Source organism: Dermacentor silvarum, chromosome 2 (assembly GCF_013339745.2).
Source record: "Dermacentor silvarum isolate Dsil-2018 chromosome 2, BIME_Dsil_1.4, whole genome shotgun sequence".
Taxonomy (NCBI): Eukaryota; Metazoa; Arthropoda; class Arachnida; order Ixodida; family Ixodidae; genus Dermacentor; species Dermacentor silvarum.
In genome coordinates this window covers 261441250-261447249 of record NC_051155.1, presented here as the reverse complement: position 1 = coordinate 261447249, position 6000 = coordinate 261441250, and positions in this window count along the sequence as shown.

Genomic DNA, 6000 nt, shown 5'->3' with positions numbered 1-6000 from the left:
GCATCCTTTTAGGGCTCTCTTCACACGAGGAAACAGGAAAAAATCGCATGGGGAGAGGTCAGGCAACTATGGCGGATGGGGAAGTATAGTAATGCTTTGCTTGGCGAGAAATTTTGTCACGCTGAGAGCAGTATGCGGCCTTGCGTTATTGTGGAGAAGGCTTCATTGTCCAGATGCCAATAAGTCAGGGCGACGGCGTCGCAGTGCATCACGCATGTGTTGGAGCACGCGGATATAAAACTCCTGATTCACCGTCTGCCTTTGTGGACGAATTCGTGGTGTATGACACCTCTGGCATCGAAAAAAACTATCAGCATCGTCTTTGTTTTGGTCTTCTGTCGCCGCACCTTTCTCGACGCCGGAGAGCTTGCTGGACTGCCATTCAGTGCTCTGCCTCTTTGTTTGAGGATCGTACTGAAAACACCATGTTTCATCTTCAGCATGATGCTGTCGACAAATGCAGCATCCTTCTCTGCCTTGGAGAGCAAATCAGCGCTCCCTGATGCCCGCGTGTCCTTCTGGTCCTGTGTGAGGGAGTGTGACCGAAGTCTGGCATTCAGCTTTCGTTTCCCCAAGTTCTCACGCAAAATTTGGTGGCATGTTGTCTTACTAATGTCAAGAGCATCCGATAGCATGTGGACTGTAATGGTGCGGTCTTGCTGTACGATCTCCCTGATTTGAGCCACGTTGTTTTCATTCCGTGAGGTTGCAGGGCACCCCTTCCTTGTATGGTCTTCCACCGACGTTTACCCCAAAACGAACCTCTTGTGCCACTCTAAAACTCGCGCCCGCGATAATGTCTCGTGGCCGTAAGCGTCACGAAGAAGCTCAGAAAGAAGATGACGCAAGAAGACGGTTTTGAGAAGTCGAGGAGGAAGAAGCGAGAATAAACAGTAATGGCAACCTACGACTACCTACGCTTGGTGTCGTTACAAAGTTGGTGTAGTCTACTTCACGATCCTGTGTTAATTGCCTGATGGACCACTCTGATTTCCCCACGGACAATGTGTGTCAACGTAACGGCCACCGATATGGATGGTGTCAAGCTGGTGAGTGGTGCATACTGCGTCTATGGTGACCGTATGACTACCAACGCTTGGTGTCATTACAAAACATTGTGTGTATGCGCATTATTGTGTATGAAATGTAAACTATGTACATATATATTTGATGGAAATGCTACTGTAATAAACGATTTTGTGTATTTACAAACTGTTGTTGGCGTCTTGCGAGCGTACGGCTGAAAGGCCTACGCCGCACTACAACTGTCGATCTCGGTCTCTCCGCAAACTGAAGGAAAATTCAATGTTTTAATGTGAAGTTCAAGAAAAAACAGGTAAGACAAACAATGACAAACCGAGGTAGTGACCTAGAATGCTGTAAACCAAGGTGCCGCCTGCTACAGAAAGACTGGATTGGTCTGCCGCCACTGCCACCTGCTAGAAGCCATATTGGATTGTTTATGATTCGACCCAGTTTGACTCACGAACAGACGCTACGCAGCCACGCAGCATCAGGGTCTTCTGCGCTATCAAATATTTAACCTCGTGCAAAAACTATATATTGCGATAGAAGCTTTCTATTTGAAACAAGACTTAAAATTTTATTAATTGTGCAGTAAACCTTGTTATTTTTGCAATCATTATATATATTTTTAATGTTCATGCACCTACCGTTAGAATCCAGGCGGCGCTGGCGGCACATGCGAAAACCGGCACCATTAGCTGTATGGGAATGTCGCAAGCTTGCCGTTAGCTAGTTGACGTTGAATGTGGCTTACCAAATCGCGGATGTTGTCCTGCGCACTCAGATGTTGCCGGAAGCCGGTCATACATGTTGGAAGAAGCTTATAATATTCAAGCCACCACGTCAGCCTGACATGCACAAGCTTTACCATCAGTTCTGCCACGCAGGAAGTTAAGGAAACCGATCGATATGAGTTCAAGGCTGCTCTGTTCTTTCTGGGCTTATGTATTGGTACAACCCATGCCAACTTCCAAGACGAAGGTACAGCCGCCCATTTTTTTTAACCTGAACGCGCGAGCGTCGACCGCCGAGCTGATCAGCGCTACAGAGCGGAGCGCGGCGTTGAAATGAACGAGAATATGCGCATGCGCGCTTTGAGCAGTTCTGGGCAGCTGTCGTCTGCTAGGCTTTTCCGGGAACCGGACACCACGCCCGCTTTTTTTGAGCACCGCTATCATCATTCTTTTTTTTTTCTATTCTGAACGCTGCCACTCAGTTGTAACGGAAAGGTCAAGTGGGTGTGCTTCCGATGGATGAAATATGATTACACCCGCTAACTACGCTGCATCCGCGTCAGCATTTTTACACCGGAGTGGTTAAGCTTTTAGTTATGTCGTGCGGAGTCGGCAAGAGACTCATCAGCGGCCAGCGCGCGCTCTGGCTCTCTTCGCCTTCTTCTTCATGGTCTTAGTTCATGCTTATTCAAGCCAATTAAGCCTACCCATTCTAAGGTCATGCTAATTAAGGTATTTGATGTCATATACACGCTAATTAAAATCACAGTAATGAGGTCATCGCAAATGAGGTCATTGCTAACGAAGACCTTGCTATTTGAGACCTTCTCAATTAAGATCACTGTAATTAAAATAATGCTAATTAGGATCATGTTAATTAGAAGCTTTCTAATAAGCTAGGTGAGCCACAAGCTCCGTGGTTAGTCCCGTCTTGCAGCACTAGCGCAAGCTGCTCACATTTTTTTCATCCGTTATTGCTTGTTGCTATGTCTTCTAAATACCGCTGAAAAAAGAATGGAAAGCGCAACATGATACGACCTTCCTTTGCTTTGTTTGCTGAAAGGCGTGAGCTGATAAGCGAGATATTCCGATCAGACGTCATTGGTATATCTGTGAGTGGGAGTGCGATATACCAATGACTTCTGATTGGAATATCTCACTTCGCGGTTATAACGCCCTTCACCTGCCTTCTCGAGAATGCGGTTTGTGTAGTATTAAAGATGCCAGCTCGGGTCCCTGAGGAAAAGAGAGTAGCTGCAATATGGATGCCGTTGAGTGGCACATCCCAAAGAAATATCGCGAGGGTTTTGGACTTGCATCTAGCTACTGTAAACAGAATAATTTGTGCGTTCAGAGACGAAGGGCGCATATGTGATGCGGCAAGAAAGTGCGTGCGGAAAACGACAGCAGAAGAGGATGCTGCCTTGGTCCAAGTAGCCGAGGATAATCCATTCATGACTGCTGGACAGATTAGAGATGTGGTTGGCCTGGATGTCAGCGAAGAGTTGGTCAGAAAACGGCTCTTGGAAGGCGGTATGAAAAGTCGATGTGCTGGTCCGAAAGCCGCTTCTTTCGGACGCAGCAAGAGCACAAAGACTGGCCTTTTGCCCAGGCTCATCTTCACTGGGTGGCAGATGAATGGCGCAATGTCGTTTTCACCGACGAGTCTACAATCTGCACGCAGTGGGACCAACACCACAGAGTATACAGACGAGGCCTGACAAGGTTCGTTTCTTCCTATTATAAATATGTGGTTAGTTTCTGGCCGTTGCTGCTTTCACATTATTATTCCTGCAAGTCTTTTTTGTTATTGCTATTTTCACAGTGCATTCGTGATATGAAATATCGCAGTTTTAAATTTACTGATTGTTCCCCACTTTTGTAGGTGTGCCCACCTATACGTTCAGCAAGTAAGAGCCAGTGGACGCAAAAGTGTCAACGTTTGGGGGGCAGTAACGAAACAGGGTCTTGGACCACTACACCGAATAGAGGGCCGATTTTGTGCAGACTCCTACTTAAGCATCATAGAACAGGAGCTCCTGCCTCATGTCCTTGACGGTCCTTTCCCTGACGGCTGTTTCATATTGCAGCAGGACTTGTCCCCCGTGCACACATCTCGCGCTGCCAAAGACCGCCTGGAAGAACTCTGCATCATGGTTGCTGAGTGGCCGCCACTGGGAGCAGATATGAATATTATTGAAAACATGTGGGGCATAATGAAGAGTAAGCTTTCAAGAAAGGGGCTTCACAACGTGGGCTGCGACGAACTATGGTGCAATGTTCAAGCTGAATGGGACCTCTTGAAAATGGATCGCGACCTCATACCAGCGCTGTACGACTCTCTTCCGCGACGCATGGCAGCGGTTGTTCAGGCTGGTGGAGCCTTTAGCAGCTACTGAAAGACAAGCAAGCTGCGACAAGAAGTCCACAATTTTTTCAAGCAGGTGAAATGATAAAAATCTCCAATACACCGTGGCACCACTTCCAGCTAGAGCATCCTTATTGAGGCTTTGGTTTCCCTTTTTATTTGCTCTCAAGAAAAGCAATAAACTCGTTTCTTGTAAGACAGTGACAAAATGCCCGTGCTATTCTTTGGAAGACGGTCGTTTCTAATCAGCTCGGCTTGCAGCGGCAGATATCTTTTATGCCTCAGAAAAGCGCTGCGTGAACCACAGAAAAAAAAAGGGCAGCTTGCAGTACTGCTGCAAGGCAGGACTAACCACGGAGCGTGTGGCTCACCTAGCTTATTAGCAAGCTTTTAATTAAGGTGATCCTAATTAACATAACTTTAATTACAGTGATCTTAATTGAAAGGTTCTGAAATAACAAGGTCCTCGATAGCAAGGCCCTAATTAGCATGGTTCTAATTAACAGAGGGATAATTAGCAGGGATCTAACAGTAAGGTCGTAATTAACATAATTAGCAATGATCTAATTAGCAATTACCTCATTATCGTGATTTTAGTTAGCGTGTATATGACATCAAATACCTTAATTAGCATGACCTTAGAACGGGTAGGCTTAATTGGCTTGAATAAGCATGAACTAAGACCATGAAGAAGAAGGCGAAGAGAGCCAGAGCGCACGCCGGCCGCTGACAAGTCTCTTTTCGACTCCACACGACATAACTAAAAGCTACTCTGGTGTAAAAATGCTGATGCGGATGCAGCATAGTTAGCGGGTGTAATCATATTTCATCCATCGGAAGCACGACCACTTGACCTTTCCGTTACAACTGAATGGCAGCGTTCAGAAGAGAAAAAAAAGAATGACGATAGCGGTGCTAAAAAAAGCGGGCGTGGTGTCTGGTTCCCGGAAAAGCCTAGCAGACGGCAGCTGCCCAGAACTGCTCCAAGCGTGCATGCGCATATTCTCGTTCATTTAAACGCCGCGCTCTGCTCTGTGGCGCTGATCAGCTCGGCGGTCGACGCTCGCGCGTTCAGGTTAAAAAAATGGGCGGCTGTACATCTCCATTTATTCAGATATGGTTAAAGAGCGACAAGAGATGATTCTTCCAATTCTCAGGTAGGTAAGAAATCATCTGGTTGGTGATTCCATCCGGTCCCAGGGCACAGCGGCGACACAAGGAGTCTATGGCTCTGTGCAGCTCCCTCGATGTGAATGAGGCATCCATCACAGATGACATAGTAGGAAGGAGGAAAGGCGTCACTGCGAATTTTCCAAGCTCATTAATGTCCACAAACTCCTCAGCCAATGACATCAAAAGTTTGTCTTTCAATAAGGAAAGTGCGACAACAGGCTTTAGCGGTCTAAGCGGACTGCATAGATTAATTGTTTACCACACCCCATATTCTAGACATCGGAGTAAACAGACTTAACTTTTCACAAAAAGCATTCCATTAACTCTTCCAGAGTTTCTTGATCTGTGAGCAAATAGCTGCATTGAGTGTGTTAACACAGTCTTCAGAGCAGGGTCTCCCTCCTTTCGCACAAGTTGCCTCTCTGCTCTTCTACGTGCAGCACACAGATTACGGAGCTTTAGGTCGGGAGCCGAAAAGTGCTGCGGCAGCTTTAGAGTGGTAGTTTCCGCTGCCTTGCTTGTTATCATCGCTTTAAAAAGCTCACAGTAGACTTCATAAGGTGCTCTATTTGCCCCAGCTGATCACCTTGCAAATACTAGGCCTACTTTTGTGAAATCCAGTAGCACTTACGAAGATCGGGAAGTGATGACTCCCCATCCGATCTGGTGCTGCGATTTTTTTTTTATATGAATGTCATA